Below are 19,204 nucleotides of genomic sequence, written 5' to 3'. Positions count from 1 at the left end.
GTATCTACAAGGAATGATGCCACTGATCCAGCCCATAGTGTCAGCTTATTTACATGACTCAAGTCCAACCCAGTAACCAATCACAGGTTTATAAGTTAAAAAAACAAAAAAAAAAACCAATCCTGGGCAAGCCAAGAAGCATTTAAGCAAAAGCCTGTATCTGTGAAGTTACAAGGAAAGTCATTTCCTCTCCCCCTTGTATTTATTCCGGTTTCTCCTGCCTCTCCTGTAGAATTACTTCAGGTGGAAGGGAAACCCCTCCCATTGCCGAGAGCCTTTAGTGATGCCCAGGAGCCAGCAGAGCTCATCCAGAATCCAGAGGGCACTAGTCAAAGTCATTGATGCGGGTAAATAGGGTATTTACCTGGGTGACATGGCCTGAGCTGAAATTTTCCCTTTTCAAATGCGGTTATAAGTGTGCATGGCTGGCGTAGCGTGCATTAAAAAGAGGTGTTCTTGCTGGTGCCTTGAGGTCGGTGGAGCATAACGGTGCATGGACACAGGGTTTCCAGTCACCCACGCAAATGGCAGGTGCAAAGCACCCGGGTGCTTTCACACCTCATTTTCATAGGGAAATAACCTGGGGGGGGGGGCCCTCTAGGATCTAAACTTCTAGGAGGGAGCTGTCTGGCTTCCTGTTTAAGAGATTTTGAATTTACTGTCTTGGTGCTTTTTTGGATCCCCTGGTCCTCGCTTAGGGGCCGATGCACAAGTTTACACGCGGTTGGACGCGCTAGCCTAGCACCCGATGCAATAAGGAGATTAGCGCGTCCAAAATGTGCGCCCGAAGAAATGCATAGCTGATAGCACTCGTCGCATGTAAATTCCATATAGATGAGGCTATTACCACCCCTCCCAATGCAAAAAAATCGCTGGGTGCCCAAAGCACACTTTTTAACGCGGCAAACTTAACTCCAGCCCCGGAGGGTGGCGTCAAGTCAATCTGCGAGTCAAGGGGCTCCTGAGAAATGAAAAAAAAACATGGTCCTCCGTGGTTCCTCCTGGTTAGTATTGTTGTGACACTTACGTTTACTGCTTGCGGTGTTTAAAAATAGAGATATGGGCTTGATTAAAAAAAAAAAAAAAGATTACTGGACACACAATGCTCACACACAATGCTCGCACACAGATGTACGCACACAATAGCAAGGGCGCTTAACCTGTGGGCATCCCAGGTCCCTCAGCAAAATCGGCCAGAAGCGGGGATTAAAAACCCGGACGCTCACATTGAGCACCCGTTGCCATTGGGGGGTGTCCGCTGCATCCGAGCGCTAGGTTCACACAGTTCTGCCCCAGCAGATCTTTCTTTTATGCAGCCCCCTCATTTAAATGCTGCGTCGTGCATGCGTTAGGAAAGCGGGCGCGCAAGATGAGCTACCCCTTTCTCTAACGCCTGTCTTATTGCATCGACCCGTTAAGGAGGGGGAAGGATCAGGAAGAGGGAAGACCTGCAGATTCCACCTCACACCCAGCGCATAGGCGGTTGCGACTCTGCTAGGAGAGCTTGATTCGTTTTGTGAAGATTTTTTTTTTCCTTTTTTATGTGGGAGGAAGTTTGTGCTGCCACCCTTCCTGCCCATGAGAGAATTGTGGGGTTTTTTTCCCCCCGTTGCATTACACCTTTCTTACTGAAAGATACCGCAATACCATCTGGAAAGGAGAACTAAGAGTAAGAGGTGGGGTTTTTTTTTAGACACCCCCACTGGAATCTCTGCCCAAGGAGAAGAGGGGGGGGGGGAGCTTTGGAGAACCTAAAAGTCATCTGGGCCTTAGGTATTTTTGGGAAGGGAATTTCCACCACATCTAGGACGACCCTACTCCATAGGGCATGTTCACCGTTTCATGCCCTGGGGGAGGTGGGAGGGGGGGAGAGATCATTTTGGGACACCACTTCTGAGGGACAGTTTCACACACAGAGAGACAGTTGGAGAATATCTTTGGGACGTGAACAGAGGCAGAGAAGTCAAATGAAAAGGATGCAGGAGGGAGTCCACGTGGTCCGGCTCAAACCCATTAGACGCCAGGTGGAAAAACACAGAACAACACAGCAGGGGGGGGGGGGGGGGCGGAGAGTGGAGGGAGCAGATGGAGAAGGGGAAGCGAATGGAGGAAAGGGATGGGGATGGGACATCAAGCAGGCAAGGACTCCCAAAAGCACAAGCCTCCCATGTCTGTCAAGGAGCTGACACTGCACCAAGCACTACAGAGGCAGGCACGTGGCCCTGCCAATGGACATTTTGCTTCAATCAAGAAACCCACCGCAGTCTGCAACTGATAATGGAAAATTATTGCACACTCAGGGGGAAAATGTCCACAAGAGAAATGCCTGGCACTAAAGGGGCACATTTGGAAAAGAACATCAGGCGTCAGTAGCCTCAGTGTTGTCTCCAGGACAATAAAATGCATTAAACATTGGTATCAGGACCTTGGAAGCAGCATCTGACAAATGAGTGCAATGATCAGCGGGCCATGCTTGCAGCTTGCTCCCCTCTGCTGTTCCTGCCCTACATCTGCCCCAAGGCCTCTCTGGCCTACCTCCTCCTCAATTTCCTATATCTCTCTCCTCTCTGGCCTCCTCTTGCTCTCTCTCCTCCTCCTCCTCTGTCTCTGCCCTATTAATCTCTATTACATTCCTCATGCTCCAGTAGCCACAATTTCCTGAACCTTGAAATCCACTCTACATCCGGTTAGCTGAGTCCTTTAAATAGCCTGCAAGTTAAAAAGTTAACAGCTGGGTTGAGGTAGGTGTTACATGTTTGGGCTCAGCAAATACACACTAATGGTAGGTGAAGGAGACCATGTACGATTCTTCTAAAGTCTTATTTGCATATGACATGACTTCAGTTACATATGCATATATACTAATTTTAGCATGGACGTGCTAAAGTCGCTGGGCCTTAGTAGATTCTGAGTGCACACTAAACGACCTTGTGTGCTAAGCTTTAGTGCATATCATCAATGTCTTGTATGATATACAAGAGGTGTGTGAGAGAGAGAGAGAAAGAGGACTCATATACTGTATAACAGAATGGGTCTGGGCATGTATTTTTACTAAAGTTCAAAATATCAACATAGGACTCCTGTCTTGTGACAGAGACCAGCCTAATGGCCTTTTACAAGAAAGGCTTTTTGATATGAACAAAGACTACTGTAGGGAAATAAGCACAATCCCCAGTTTCCCGCAGCAGCTCTAGGGTAGATTCTGTGATACGAGATAAAGAATTATGCTGCACTTATGTGGATATTTGCCTACATTTGATTTTTTCCCCCTAATTAAATAATGTAAATTTATGTTGCAACAATCAAAGTTGTTTTCCAACCCTGTTTTGTGCCTGAATAATGTATTTTGTTCTTTGGGGGGGGGGGGGGGTTATGGATGAGAATCTCAGTTATTTATTTGGGGAAACAGAGATCTTAGGGGAAGGGGTGATCCTTAGGGGTTGGGGGGGGGGGGGTGGAGAGGGAAGAAGGGAGGATCGGGGATAGGGAGAAGAAAAGGAGGGAACATCAGAGACAGGAAGAAATGGAGGGTGGATCAAGGAAGGAGGTGAGAAGAGAGGGAAGATCGAGGAGGGGGCGATGAAGGATGGAAGATCGGGATGGGGAGGTGAGACGATGGGGGGGATGGAGGTTTAGGGATCTTAAGTGGGGCATCTGATGGGGGGGAAGAAGGAAGTTCTGGGTTTTGGGGGTTTATTTATTTATTTATTTATTTAACATTTTTCTATACCGACCGTCATGAAAAATTTCATATCAGATCGGTTTACATGTAACAAAGGGAATAACTTAAACAAGAACAATTCACTTGAAGCAGAAATTACATATAACAGGGTAAATAACTTGGGGCTAGGCTAGTCAGAGGTAAAGGACAGTAACTGAGGAGAACTGGAGAAGGCAATGAAACAAAAGAAACGGCGGCTTAATTATAATGTCTAAACATGGCGAGGCATTAGCCGGTAAAGCAGAGTCCTGTCCGGTTGACCATTAATGGCTTAGAAAGTTAGGGGAAGGCCTGGAGGAAGAGCTGGGTTGGGGGAGCCAAAGCGAGAGGAGAGGAAAGAAGATAGCTCTCCCTTGCCTCACCACCCTTCACTCCTCATTGTCCCCCTCCCCACCTTGATCCTCTTTGTCACTCCATTCCAGGTGCTCACTTTCATCCCAAGTGACCTTTCTCTTTCAAACACATACACACCCTGATTCCCCAATCCCTCTAATCACACAATCCTTCTGTCCCTTTCACACAGTCTTCCCCATCCTTCCAAGCCCTCTAGTCACTTCTTATTTTATTTTAATTTTACTGGTTTCAAACTGACCATGGCTGATGGCATGACCTGGAAGAGGATGAGACAGAAGAGACACCAAGACTGAAGCGGGAGACAAATGGACATCCTCCAACATAAGGGGGGCCTCAGATGGATGGAGCTCTCCCTCCCCAGTGTCTGCTTCACCACAGACTGGCTTCTCCTCCTTCCCTCTCTAGTCTGCTGATCACTTCTTCCCCAAGCTTTCACCCCTGCCCCCCTCCAGCCTTGGCGAAGGTGTCAGCCTTGAGTAGGCTGAGGCTGAGATTGCAGTGACATACCATGGTCTTGGCCTACTCAATGCTGAGACTTCAGCCTGGGCATAGGCCGAGGTGTTGGGATTCAGCCATGGCATCAGGCCTGGGCCTAGGCTTCTGCTCTGGGCTAGGCTGAGGTGTCTGCCTTGCATAGGCCAAGGCCAATGCCATAGCGATCTACTGTGGCCTTGGCCTATGCAAGGCTGAGGTTTAGGCCCAGGCCTAAACCTCAGCCTTGCATAGGCCAAGGCCAATGCCATAGCGATCTACTGTGGCCTTGGCCTATGCAAGGCTGAGGTTTAGGCCTGGGCCTAGGCCTTGCCGGCAGATCCCAACCAGACTGGGTAAGTGGGTGCTTGGGGGATCCTGGTCGCAGCATTTTTCTGGGTGAGTGGGAAGCCACATTTTCATTTTTATGTCCGTTTTGGTTTTTTTTTTTTAAATGTTTGATTTGTTTTTTTTCAAACAAATAAAACGAATCAAACATTCCATGAAGTGAAATTCATGGGGAAAAAAACTCCCACAAATGAACCGAAAAATGAAATGAATTTGTTTTCCCTGTGTACCCGTACTGTAGCTGTGGCATCATGAGAGACTGGGGGCCCTGGGAAAAAGCTCAACCTAAAATGGGAAATTAGATAAAAAGAGTGTTCTTGCAACTCTGATAGGGAGAATACTTTCATTAATGAGCCTAACTGAAAACTTATGCAGATAATTTCAAATGCACATAAAGCAGCCTGATTTTCAAACACAAGATACACACATAAATTAAGACTGAATATCAAGTTGTTATGCAATATACATGCACAATGAGATGTAGATTTATGCACATAAACAGCATGCTATTTACTTACCTACGCTTTGAAAATTCAGGTTATAACATTCTCCAAGATGCCCCCTGCTCCCGGAATGTCTCTTTTTTTTTATGTGTCCAAATAGGTGCATGTTATGAACTTATGTGTTTAATTGCTGATGGCTAAAAAATTACAGCTTAATCCCTACTAAACCCAAGCCCTTTCAGAATGGATGGATGTTAATTCATGGAAATGGCTAATTTTTGGTTGTGTCTAACCCTGAAATGATGATCTGAGTAAAATTATGATTGCACAGAAAATAAAAAGAAATGTATAAGTGCCTGCTGATGTACAGTGATATGTAAAATACTGGAGCTGTTCACATCAGTTGTCACAGCGAGAGAGCAGGAAGAGCCCTGGACCTGGAGAGTTAACAAAATGTCTTAAAACTGAAGTGGGTTTTGCGGAAGGTGAACGGAGCTGGCTGAATAAACATGGGAAGCAAATTCACAAGTAACATGTCATGTCACAAGAAAAGGGGGAAAGAAAAAGGAACAGGAGGCGTACACCCTGTATAGGGGCATAGAAGAGAACAGATATAAGGACCAAGGGGAAATGGAAACCGATAGGGGGAGAGAGGGTGCGATGAACTTCCTGACTCCAAGGAATCCGAATTCAACTCAGAAGGAGATGAAGTGCCAGGGAAGAGATTCAAGATGGGGGAGGTTGGGGCAAAGCATTGAAGTGGAAGATGATCCTCGCAACAGCTAGTACTGCCGATTCTCATGGAGAGAGACCGGGGGGGAGGGAGCCTGGAAAGGAAACGAGATCTTGCAGAGGAGAAAATGGCTGTCCTTGACTGCTACAGTGCAGTCTTTCCCTGCAGAGCTGGCCTTTCGCCACAGGGAGGCAGTGTTGTCCCATGATTGAAGCTCGGGTGCTGACCTGTGCTTGACAGTAAACCACTTGGATTTTAATGATACTTACCTCTGTCAGGGCATAGGACAGTTGGTGCCCAGCTTCACGAATAAATCATTATTGGTTCAAGCTTGCACCATGTAGGTTTCTTCTGTATATTGTTTCCCTGTGGAGCAAAAAAGCAAAATGTAAAATGATCATATAGTCAAACGTACCAAAGTATGTACTGACCTAAAGTATGAATGTTACTTTTGTAAACCATTGTGATCTTCACTTGGAACGATGGTATATAAAATATCTAATTAACTAAATAAATACAACTATTGCAAGAGAGCTGAGTGCATTTTTGCACTTAAAAGCAATATTACTGTAGAACTAAATAGTATAGAAATAGAATAAAATAATTTCTATAAATAATGTTCACTGGACTTTCTGAGCTACCAGATAACCTGAATCTTGCCCATATATAGGGGTGGGCAATTTTTCAAAAGTATTGCATTACCTGTGGAAATGGCTTTTAAAATGTCCCTCTTAAGTAGCAATAATTCATTTATTTATTTTTAGATTTTTATATACCGGTGTTCCTGTATGAAATACAAATCACATCGGTTTACATTGAAACTGAACATAAATTTTGCCAATAGGCATTACATAGAACAAGGTTGTGGAACTTGGAAAAGGGTAAACTAGATCAAAATGAACATTGTAATGTAAACAAATTAGCTAACAAAACTCATAGAGCAGTATAAATAAGAACAAAAAACAAAAAGATAAAAGTAAAACAGTAGATGTCATGTAAGATCTGCAGCAAGAGAATGGATATAGAGTCAGGTAGATCCTGGAGAATGATATGATGAGGAACTCTTGCTGGTTGAAGGGGAAAAAAAAAAAAAAAAGTACTTATGGTCCTGTAAAGGCTTGTTTAAAGAGCCAGGTTTTCAGTTTCTTTTTGAATGTGGAGTGGCAAAACTCTAGACGGATATCTGGCGGGAGCCAGATATTATTATTATTCATAGTAATATAGTAAAGACAGCAAAAAAAAACAACAAAAAAACCCCAAAATAGTCCATCCAGTCTGCCCAGCAAGTTTCTTAACAATCAAAACCAAATTACTGTCAAACCAATAACAAAATTACTGCTAGCAACATTTTTACAGGGTGAGCAGCCTTCCTGATAATTTAGACAGTGCTGCTTGAATGTGCTTTGTATTGCAAACCGTCCTTCCCGACGGCTTCACTCTGCCTACCTTTCTTTCTTTGCACCTCCTCTCGCTGTGGATGGACACCTGGCTGCCGCGGCGTCTGCCTGCCATCCTCTCCGGCATCCCCGGACCGGCTTGGGTGCTGCCTCCCGCCATGCTCTGCTGGTACCTTAGGGCGCATGCGCCATGCGGCCCTCACTCTTATTTCCTACTTGGCGTGAACCTCAGGGGTATCCCCCTGTGATGACGTCACGCTGCCCGGATATTTAAAGCCTACGATGTTTGCTAGCCTTTGAGTTAGCAAGGGGTATCTTACAGATGGGATTAGCTCTCTGTACCCAGCTACTCTGCCTCTCCAATCTTCCATTGGACTCTTAACGCTAACGGGGTACCTGCTCCTCGGGGGCCTCACTTGCTTTTCAGGTCACTATCAGGAAACCGGTACTCGCTCCTCGAGAGCCCATGTTCCCTGATTCGCTGCCTGCTCCTACCTTCTCTTCTGCCTGGAAGGATTCGCTATCTTCAACACCAGTGAGTACTGCCATCTCCACCTCAGAGCTGTTCCCTGGAACCAGGTACTCGCTCCTCGAGGGCCTGCCTCCGTTCCAGCCCTCGTGCCATCTCTTACGTGGAACAGCTGTGTGAGTACATCACCTTCAAGCCTCTCAGCTCTCAGGGATCAGGTACTCGCTCCTCGAGGGCCTGCCTCCGTTCCAGCCCTCGTGCCATCTCTTACGTGGAACCGCTGTGCGAGTACATTACCTTCAAGCCTCTCAGCTCTCAGGGATCAGGTACTCGCTCCTCAAGGGCCTGCTCTCCCTATCCTGGGGTTCTCCACACTGGGGCTTTGTGCATATTCCACTGTATTCATTATTCTCAGTTCTTTCCACTACAGCACTGCTACCGGAGGAGTCGCTGTTCCAGCGCCTGAGGGATACAAGCCCAGCCGGACTACTTTTGCTGCTCACTACTGCCACCTCTGGTGGCTTCACCACATTGTCTAATAAAAGATCAATCTCTGTGTTTGTGTGTCCTGAGCTGAGCCTGACCTGTGGCCCCTCACGGGACTTCCCCCCGTGGGCGTGGTCAGCTGCCACAGTGTCCAAGGGTCCACCCAAACCTCACTAATTATAACACTTTGCTTTTGGACTTGGCCGTAGAAGCAGTCCTGAGCTTCTTCCCTAATGTCTGCGTATCAGTACCCTGGATCGTAAAAATCAGGCTCAACTCAGGCTGTTGCCTGATTCCAATCCCCCTTCCCCCACCCTGCCATCGAAACGGAGACTGATGCTGCCATTGTGTCAAAATCATGTAAGACAATTGGTTAAGGGTATTAATCCCCATGCCTTCTGTTAGGAATAATAGCTGCCACTCCATGCAGGTTATCCCTTAATTTCCAGTTCTAACCTTTAGGGATCCACAGTTTATCTAATGCCTTTTTGAATTTGTTTACTGTTTTGCCATCGCCAAACGCTTCTGCCTATTGCTAATGCTGCCATTCCAGCCAGGCTACTACCTACCCATAGGTGCACCCACGCATGCACGCAATTAATATTCACACCATGGCAGGAAACCCGGAGGGTTGCCTCCAGATGATGTCAGTCTCCTGGCCTATATAGACTAAGGCCCTGCAGCAGTTCCTCACCTCAGCAATGGGTCTTCTAGTCCTGAAGTAGTGTGTGTTGCTCCTGCTTGTTGGTTCCTGATTCCTGTCTGTGTTACTGTCTTGTTTGGTTCCTGTGCCTTGCCTCATCCAGCCATGCCTCGTCCAACCTTGCCTCATCCAGCCTTGTCATCTCCAGCCCTCCTAGTCCTACTCATCTTGTCCAGTGTCTTCAGGGTGTGTCTGTCCATCCTTGGCTTGACTCTTCGGATCTTGACCTCTTGCTTGGACCTGATCCTGTTTACCTGCCACCTGGACCTGGCCCCTTGCTGTGACCTAACCACAATTGCCTGCCGCTTGAACCTGACCACTCTCACTGGCTGCCTGCCCCGACCTTGGCCTGACCCTGACTCTGTTAGTCTGCTGCCTTCCCTGATCCTGTGTGCCTTTGGACTTTAGTCATCTCCACTGTCCTAAGGACCTGTCTAAGTCCTGCCGGCCACCAGAACCCAAGGACTCAACCTGTGAGAGAGGCAGCTGGTAAAGGTGAAGCTCCAGACTGTCCCAGTACAGGGCACGTTTGCCAGCTGTTGGCTTAGGCCTTGTGGGTTCGCTCTCAAGGCTGCATCAACTATGTCACAGCACAAAAGGCTCACACACCTGCCACCACACCGGCATGACCACTCTTGCAGATCTTAGTATCAACCAACAAATAAATAAATGTTACCGTCTATCCCTTCTGTAATGTCGCTCTCAAAGATATTCAACAGAATTGGTCCCAAAACCAATCCATGAGGCACTCCACAACACAGTTTTCTCTTCAGAGTAGGTTCCATTTACCATTACATGCTGTCTCCTGTCAGTCAACCAGTTTGTAGACCACTCCACCACCTTGGCACAGAGCCTCAAGCTTCTCATTTTATTCACAAGCCTCCTATGTGGAACCGTATCAAAAGCTTTGCTGAAATCCAAATAAATCACATTGAGTATTGTTCCTTGATCCAATTCTCTAGTCACCCAATTAAAAAAATCAATCAGGTTTGTCTGACAGGACCTTCCCTGATGAATCTATGGTGCCTCCGGTCCAGCAACCCACCAGTTTATAGATAATTCACTATACTTTCCTCCAGCAAGTGTGTCCATTAATTTTCCCACCACCGAGGTGAGGCTAACCGGCCTGTATTTTCCAGCCTCCTCTCTGCTACCGCTCTTGTGAAGCGGGACCACCACCGATCTCCTCCTCTCACATGGCACCACTTCTGTTTCCAGGGATCTATTGAAGAGATCTTTCAGCAGCCCTGCCTTGTCCACTTTCAGGTTTCCTAGCTCTTCCCATACATTCTCTTCTGTAAATGGAGTTTCACCTACTCCATCCCCATCTACGGTCTTCTCAACCAGCAATGGTCCTTCTCTGTTGTCTTATTCAGTAAACAACGAATTGAAGCAGTTGTTTAATATTTCTGCCATTTCTTCTTCTCTCTCCACATATTGTTCCTTGTCACCTTTCAATTTCATTATATCACTTTGGGCCACCCTTCTTTCTCTGATATACAGTATCTGAAAAATTATTTGTCACTTCACTTTACCTCTTTGGCAATCCTTTTTTCTCCTTTACCTTTTGCTGTCTTGATTTCTTTCTTCGTCTCCCTCAGTTTCACCAGGTATTCTTCCCTGTTCTCCTCTTTTTGGGATCCTTTATACTTCAACGCTGTTCTTTCTGCCTTTATTTTTTCGGCCACCTCCTTTGAGAACCAGGTCAGTTTCTTTTTCCTCTTACTTGTGCTAACTTGTCTAACATATAGATTTGTTGCCTTTATAATAGCTCAAGTTCCAACTCATCCATTTTCTCCCAATCTTCTGGTTCTTCCTCCAAGAACATCCCCATTTTGAAAAAGTACATATTTTTGAAATTAAAAACTCAGGTTTCTGTGTGACTTCTCTGTATCTTATTTGCAATATCAAACCATACTGTCGCTAGTGCTCAGGCGGTCAACTACACAGATATTAGAGACATTATCCCATTTTATGAGCATTAGGTCAAGTATCGTACCCTGCCTCGTGAGTTCCATTATCATTTGTTTGAGCAGAGCTCCTTGAAGGGCATCCACTATTTTTCTACTCTTTATAGATTCCACAGAAGGGATACGCCAATCTGCATCTGGCAGATTAACGTCTCCAATGAACAACACTCCCTTCTTTCTCTTTTTTTGGATGTCTTCGACCAGATCTCTGTCCAGCTCTTCTGTCTGAATTGGAGACCTGTAGACCACACTGATATAAATGGAAGCACCAAGCACCATCTTCTTTTTTTTTTTAGGACAGCCCATAATGCTTCTTCCCTACCCCAAATCTCTTGCATTTCAGTTGCTTGGATATTGCTTTTGATATAAAGAGCTACTCCTCCCCCTTTTCTGTCCTCTCTGTCCTTCCTTAATACATTGTAGCCTGGGATTGCCATATCCCAAACATGAGACTCAGTGAACCATATCTCTGTAATAGCTATCATGTCCAAGTCTGCCTTCACCATCGGGACTTGCAGTTATGGGATTTTGTTGCCCAGATTACAAGCATTTGTTGTCATAGCTTTCCAACTTTTATCCCTTGGTTTGCTGCTCCTCCAAGTCACCTTTTCTGCTTTTTTGATCTGATTTTGTTATTTTCTCTTTCGACTTCTGGTATTGTTTGCAGTGACACCTCCTGCCACTCCCACCCTCTAGTTTAAATGCCTGATATTGTATGCTCTGAGTTTCTCACATTCTCTTTCCTGCCAAGGACAAATGTAGGTCCATCCTTACCATACAACCTTTCGCTGCTCCATACACGGCCCCAGCCTCCAATGTAACCAAAACCACTTTCTTTACACCATTTTTGTGCCAGAAATGTAAGTTATCTACATTTTTCCTTCCCTTTTTCATGAACAGATAATACTTCTGAAAAGGCAATGGTCTTTGCCATGTGTCTAGTCTTCTTCCCCAGATTTTAGAAATCTTTCTTTGCTTCAAAGATACCATTTCTAGCAAGATCATTAGTCCCTTGATGGATGATAACATTGATATTGGAGTCTCTATGTTCTTCTGCAATATTTCTACTGGCTGAGGATCCTGGAAGGCATTTAACTGTTTCGTTCCCATCCAAATAGTTTCCAAAACTGGTTCCTCTGATGACCGTGTCTACCATGAAAAGAATTTTCCTTTTATGACCTTTAATAATGTTTAAGAATTTCTTTTCAGACCTCACTTAATTTCCTATTGCTGGCATTTCTTTGTTATCCAGTGCAGAAAAGATATTATATAGATATTATATAAGGGTGATGGTGGGTGGGTGTCAGCGTCGGATGGCCAATGTTCTGGTGCACTTCTCTCCCCGGGTCCGGCAGTGGTAGGGCAGATGGCTCACTCCTCACCGCAGGGTGCCTCCTTATGTAGGCCCCCATGCAAGGATGACATCAGCATTGGGCGACCGATGTTCCGGCGCGCTTCTCTCCCCAGGTCTGGAAGCGGTAGGGCAGACGGCTCCATCAATTGCTCTTCTTACCGAGGTAGGTGGCTTCTTTTCAGCTGTGAAAGAAGATCCCCCCCCCCCCCCCCTGAATCTGGCTTCATCAGCTGACTGCAATGTATATTGAGAATTTTTACAAACAGATCAGTTGTGGAGTTTGATCCTTTTTCAGTGAAGAATTCTGAGCAAATTTGAAGAGAGCTATGGAGTTAAGGTATGTAGGAGATGCAATAAATGTAAGCAGATCACTCCCTGGAGAGATCAGTGAGGACCAACAGCTGTATTGCTAAAGTGAAGAGAAGTGAGGGGCATGCCCTGTGCAAAGGGAATCCCAGTCTGTTTAAAAGGAAAGATTTATGAGACAGTAATAAAACCAGTGCTGGAGCATAAGAAAGGAAAAACAAGCAATGGGTGTAGGGGCTTCACCAAGCAATGGCACACAGAGCCTGTATCCCAATTCTATTTGATAGTGCCCCAAGTTAGAGAGGCCTAGTGAAGCCCAGCCTCCAAAGACTGCCGGAGCAGCCAGCTCCCACATCTTCAGAGGGGATCCCTGCCGCCTTCACATCATTGTCTGTGTCTGTGTGTGTGTGTGTGGTGTGTGTGGTGTGTGTGTGTGGGGGGGGCCACCCTGAATTAAAGGAGGCAGGGGTACTGTGACTCATCTGAATGGGGGTGACCCCGGATGTCTGGGGTAACGTGAAGTGACAAGGTCAGAAACAAAGAAATTAGAAAAAAAGAGATTGCAGAGAACATGAGGGAAAGAAGATCGAGAAGGTCCGGAGATGCAGGAAGGAGAGCTGAACGTTACATTGATAGGAAGGTACAGGACGTGCGGATGGAGGGGTGGGGATGGGGGGCAAGGCCCAGTGGAATACCAAGGAGAGATACAGATGAATAGTGTTTATTGGGATTCTGAGGTCCACAGCTTAAGCAAGAGAAGCATGCTTGACTGGAGGGTGGACTCCTCAGAAATGGGAAACATGTAGTAAGAGAAGAAGAATATCCAGCACACCGGAGCTGGTTGCACGTTAGCCTGTGTCTGCCTTTAGTTTTTTTACAATCCTTCTTACAGACCAATTTCAGTCACATTTAATCACCTTCTGTCTTGAACATATGTTGTCAATTTGCACTGCATGCAAGTAAATCCCAAGCTGTCATGTTTTAGGTTTTGGTCAGCCCTGAGGTTATCTAAGTCTTGAGTGTCTTTTCTCCTGCATATTAACAGACTTGTAAAAGTAATCAATCAGAACCTTCGTACATGGTAAGGCAAAAAGAATTTCATTGCTGTCTATTTGAAAGAGCGCTGGGGATAAATGCTGGGTCCTGCAGATTATGGCAGTGTTATCTTTCAGTGTTAAATGTTAAGCTTCCCACCAAGCTGCAAAATCTGCAGGTTGCCAGCCCAATCAAGAACAGCCTCTACTTGGGCTACCGCGCCATGAACTTTTCATGCACAGCTAACTGGGATGTTTCCCCCATTTTATAAACAGCCCAACCCAATCCCCAGCAGCTATCCCAGTCATTACCATGCCTGCTTCTGGAATCTGGTCCATGTGCATCCCGAGTTTGGACACTAGGAGTGCGTTGTGTAATGACCGAGACAACCTCTCCACTTTCTCCCAGCAAGGACTCTGAATTATTTATTTATTTATTTATTAAGAATTCTTAGAGTCCACTTATAACAATCCAGTCATGCTAAGCAGATTATATCACAACATTGACACTGATCAAAAAACAGCACAAGACAAACCAAAAACAAAATACAGGCTACTGAAAACAAACTTTCTTCTATCTAGTTAAAACTGACCTTCCATTTCTAGACATAGGCTTCTTGAAACAAGATTACCTTCAACATTTTGTGAAATACTTTAATATCTCTCCACTGCCCTCTTGCTCAGCAGCATCTACTTGCTCAGCCCACACGGGCTCTCCTGGCCCACTGGCTGGACTTGGAGAGGGCTTGACTATCACATCCAGGACCTCCTTTGGACTTTTGTTTACTAACAGGCAGAGGCTCAATTGGGATCCCGGTACGGCACCTGGCATAATGGTCTTCCTCTTCCTTTGGCTGCTGGTGCTCTCACTGCTGCCACCCACTGGGCAGGAGGGTCGCCTTTGCACTCACAGGTGCTCACTCTAAGACACCCACCAAGTGCAGGTCGATGTATTTTGGTGGGGCCAGGACAGCACCGATATCCATCTCCACAAACAAATTGGAGCTGCAGCTGAAGCACTGAAAGGCCACCAGCTGAGGCCGCTGGAAAGCACGATGCTCTATGCATTCTGCCACTCCTATCATGGTACACTCCACCAAGTGTAGACGGCCGCTTGAGTAGGAAAACCTAGCATTCTGGAAGTCCGAACATTATTCTCAACTCCACCGATGGAAAGGGATGGGTGCTGATGGTGGCCACACTCATCAAATTGACCATAGACTTCCTGGATGCTGGAGGCTGACCTCTTCAGGGCACAATTGGGGGGCTGCTGTCTCCTACCCTGGATTGGAACAGGCTGGCCATAATAGATCTTGCCAAGGTACTCCAACTGCTCTGAATACTCGACAGACTTCTCAATGCAACTTTTCTTGCAGACAGCGCTCAAACTCGGTTTTGCTCTCCTCATACTAAACCGACCACACCCCACGCTGTTATTGCTTTACAATTCCTGGATCACTGCTTACTTCCTACCTGCTGAACGACATCACATGCCTGTGCAGAGCTGCCTCCTCATTCCCTCTTTGGCGCGCTTTTTCCTCATGAACCATCCTAAGGCAGGAATGGCAGCCCTTTTAGACAAATTTTAGATTTTTTGCCAAAGTCCTCCAAACCATGTCATCTCCCTCTTTTGTGGGTGTCCTCAATGTTAGAGGTACACTGTGTCCTGGGGCCACAACTCACTCACTCTCTCTACTGGTCCTAGGATACAGAGGACATTTCTGACTGGGGATATAGAGGATAAATTCTCCAAGGACCATGGTGCACAGAGGAACAGTCTCTCCTTCTCTTTCTCACACAGGTGTACTCACAATTTGGATGTCCTGGCTTTAGGGTCACTTTTCATGCTCAGAAAGACACTGGACTCACTTCTGAGGTGTTCCAACAAAAATTTACTGCAACCAAAAATATCTTCAAACTGATCAGCCATAAATCTCCAGTTAAATTAATCCAAAGTTCAAAAGTACTTTTGTCTCAGACCTGCCCAGCAGAACTAGTGTCCCTTCAGATGGCAAGCACTAGGAAAAGACTCAGCACGCTCAGTGATGGAAAGGTGGGATCTTAGTGAGCGACTGGGATCTCCTTCTTTTTTCTGGTAATGGACTGGACATCTGGGGCAGAAAGTCCCAAAGCAACAACAAAAATGAGTCTTTACTCCTTCTCACAAGCAGGAATGATGGCACGAAAAATTCCCAAGACAATGCTGTCCCTCCTCATAGTGCAGGTAGGGAATCACAGTTCTTTGCCTTAGACAGGGTGGGGGGAAAAAACTTCCCAAAGGTGGGACCAGGATCCATGCAAAAAAAAAAAAAAAGATAACTTCCCAAAAACGAACTCTCCAAAATTCTTCTGCCTCTCAAGGCAACCTTTGCCAGACCATTTGGGTACCAGGCCAGAGAACTGCCGCCTCCTCCTTTCTCCCTGGAATCGGGCTGCGGGGGTCCTGAAGACAGGATCTCCTACTGGACTATCCTTCCTCTTGAGCCTCTAACCAAAAAATACAGCTGAAACTGCCACACCAACTTCCCTCCTTGCCTGGCGGACCAATCCGAGCAAGCTCACTGGAGATGCTTTAAGGGATGGTCTGCCACTATCTAATGCCCTTCTCCTCTACCACCAATTCCTGATGCCCTGCTTTCCACCTGGCTGCACCATGGGTTTGGAATAAGCTTCCTGAGCTGGAACATCATGCTCCCTTTCTTGCTTTGTTTAAATCTCATCTAAAAACCTTTTTGAGGCTGCTTTTAAATCTTAAGCCTAATTGTCCCCTTTCATCCTCATTAACTAACCAATTTTAACCATTGTCTCCACAAATCTCTTGCCCCGTATGCTCTGTGGAGCAGTGACGGTCTCTTGTGAGCTGTTTGCACATCAAGTAGCCCTATAGAAATGTTAAATAGCAGTAATAGCAGCATTAGTAACTCTTACTTCCCACCTACAGTCTAACTTAGGGCTTAAGCTATGGACATCAAAATTTAGTGGGGACCTAGAGGGTCCCTACATGCAGTAAGTGCTGCTGTATAAGATCACAATCCTTTTTTGGATGAGGCCGAGAACCAAACCTCATGCTAGATAGATAACTTCCACACTGCTCCAGTAAGAAGCATCACATGCCACAGTTTGGTTTTCAGAAACCTCAATGATTTTTAGGCTTTCTTTTCAGTGGCTTCTTCTTTTTGGCTGGTGGGGTCTGGGAAGCCCCACCAGCCACATTGCTCCATTCTTCAGCTTCTCTGCCCTTTCTTTGGTTTGCAGGGCCTCAGGATCCCTGCCAACCCTGATGATCCTGCCACCCACTCCTCCGGCTGTTCTCCATCTGCGTTCTCTTTCAACTGCGCATGCCTGAAAACTTACATGTGTAACTTTCTGTACATTTGTAGATGAAAAAGGGCACAGACAGATACATCATCAGGTGCACATTATGGGGCGGATTTTAAGAGCCCTGCTCGCCTAAATCCGCCCAAATCCGGGCGGATTTAGGCGAGCAGGGCCCTGCGCGCCGGTGAGCCTATTTTACATAGGCCTACCGGCACGCGCAGAGCCCCGGGACTCGCGTAAGTCCCGGGGTTTTCTGAGGGGGGTGTGTCGGGGGCGGGCCCGAACCGCGCAGCGTTTTCAGGGCGTGTCGGGAGCGTTCCGGGGCGGGCCCGGGGGCATGGCCGCGCCCTCCTTACCCGCCCCCAGGTCGCGTCCCAGCGCGCTAGTGGCCCGCTGGCGCGCGGGGATTTACGTCTCCCTCCGGGAGGCGTAAATCCCCCGACAAAGGTAAGGGGGGGGGTTTAGACAGGGCCGGCCGGGTGGGTTAGGTAGGGGAAGGGAGGGGAAGGTGAGGGGAGGGCAAAAGAAAGTTCCCTCTGAGGCCGCTCCGATTTCGGAGCGGCCTCGGAGGGAACGGGGGTAGGCTGCGCGGCTCGGCGCGCGCCGGCTATATGGAATTGATAGCCTTGCGCGCGCCGATCCAGGATTTTAGCGGATACGTGCGGCTACGCGCGTATCTACTAAAATCCCGCGTACTTTTGCTTGCGCCTGATGCGCCAGCAAAAGTACGCCAAATCGCGCGGTTTGAAAATCTACCCCTATGTTTTTACACATTGAGGGTAATTTTCAAAAGGATTTGTGTGTAGTGGGCTTTTGAAAATTGCTATGGTGTATGCTATTGAATTATCAGCAGGTTTTACATGTGTAAATGCAATTTAAGTGTGTAAATGGGCTTTTGAAAATTGCTACGGTGTATGCTACTTTTACATGTTTAAATCCTTTTGAAAATAACTTCCTTACTGTAATAAATGCCTAAAAACTGTAGATTCATGAAAAATCTTCAGAGGTATAGACATATTAGTCTGGTGTAGCAAAAATGACAGGAGTCAAATGGCACCATATAGACTAACTAACTAATTTATTAAAACATGTATAGTTTAGCCTCTTTCTTTTTCTTGGGCATGGAGAAATATTTGAGATAGATGACTTGCCTCTTGTTGGAGAAATTCTGTTCAGTTGGGGAGTCAGTGATATGTTGGTTCCTCATGTGATGTCCCACGTCTGAAAGTTCTTTGTTGATTTGGCTCTGTCTGTTGTGTAGGATACTGATTAGATGATTTTAAGTAGTTTCTTGGGGAGAGTATAGCACAATGTGTCTCCATAGATTTTATGGTATGTGGATTCTGGAGGATTTTTTATCCTGAGTCCTTTAGGGATGAGGTCCTGCTGTTTGCATTTAGAGAGGAAGAAGATATCTGTCTGTGTCTGAGCAAGTTTCTTCATAAGATTGATGGATTTCATGATTTACTCAGGTGAAATCCCTACTGAATGTATCTTTGTGCCCTGTACCCTAAGTAAGATAACAGGTGAGTTTTCATCCCGTAACTTACTAGCCTTTTTAATTTACAGTACTGTATATGTAACTATCTTGGTACACTTGATTATTCATTCTCTTCTGTTTTTGTTTTTAAATAAAGCTTCATAGATTTCAGTAGTAGCTCTCCCAATAGTCAAGACACTAAGGCTGGTTTTCTTGAGATAACTGAGGGATATATCAGAAAAAAGAAATGCCAGAGAGAAGAGTGACTGGTTAGGTCTTAACTGACACTCTCATGTAGTCTTGTCTTGACTGCATCACAGGTTCCGCTTCTCCCAGCACTACACAGACACACACACACACCATGCAGGCTTTTCTGGCACGTGTTGGGTGAAGGGAGGAGGGATGTGCGCTGAGCTGCAAGCCATGGATGGAATCAGGCCAGCTTTGAGCATTCTGAAATCGGTTGCCTTCAACCAATGTAAACACGGCTATTATTCAAGTCGATACAAAATGTGGGACGACGGATCCCAAGCATCCCAGAGATGGAATGAACAAGGCTGGGTTTTGTGGGGTTTTTTACTGACTTGGAATTATCCAGGTATGCTATAGTGGACATT

This window comes from Rhinatrema bivittatum, chromosome 17 (assembly GCF_901001135.1).
Source record: "Rhinatrema bivittatum chromosome 17, aRhiBiv1.1, whole genome shotgun sequence".
In the NCBI taxonomy this organism is placed as follows: domain Eukaryota; kingdom Metazoa; phylum Chordata; class Amphibia; order Gymnophiona; family Rhinatrematidae; genus Rhinatrema; species Rhinatrema bivittatum.
This window is presented reverse-complemented; position numbering follows the sequence as displayed.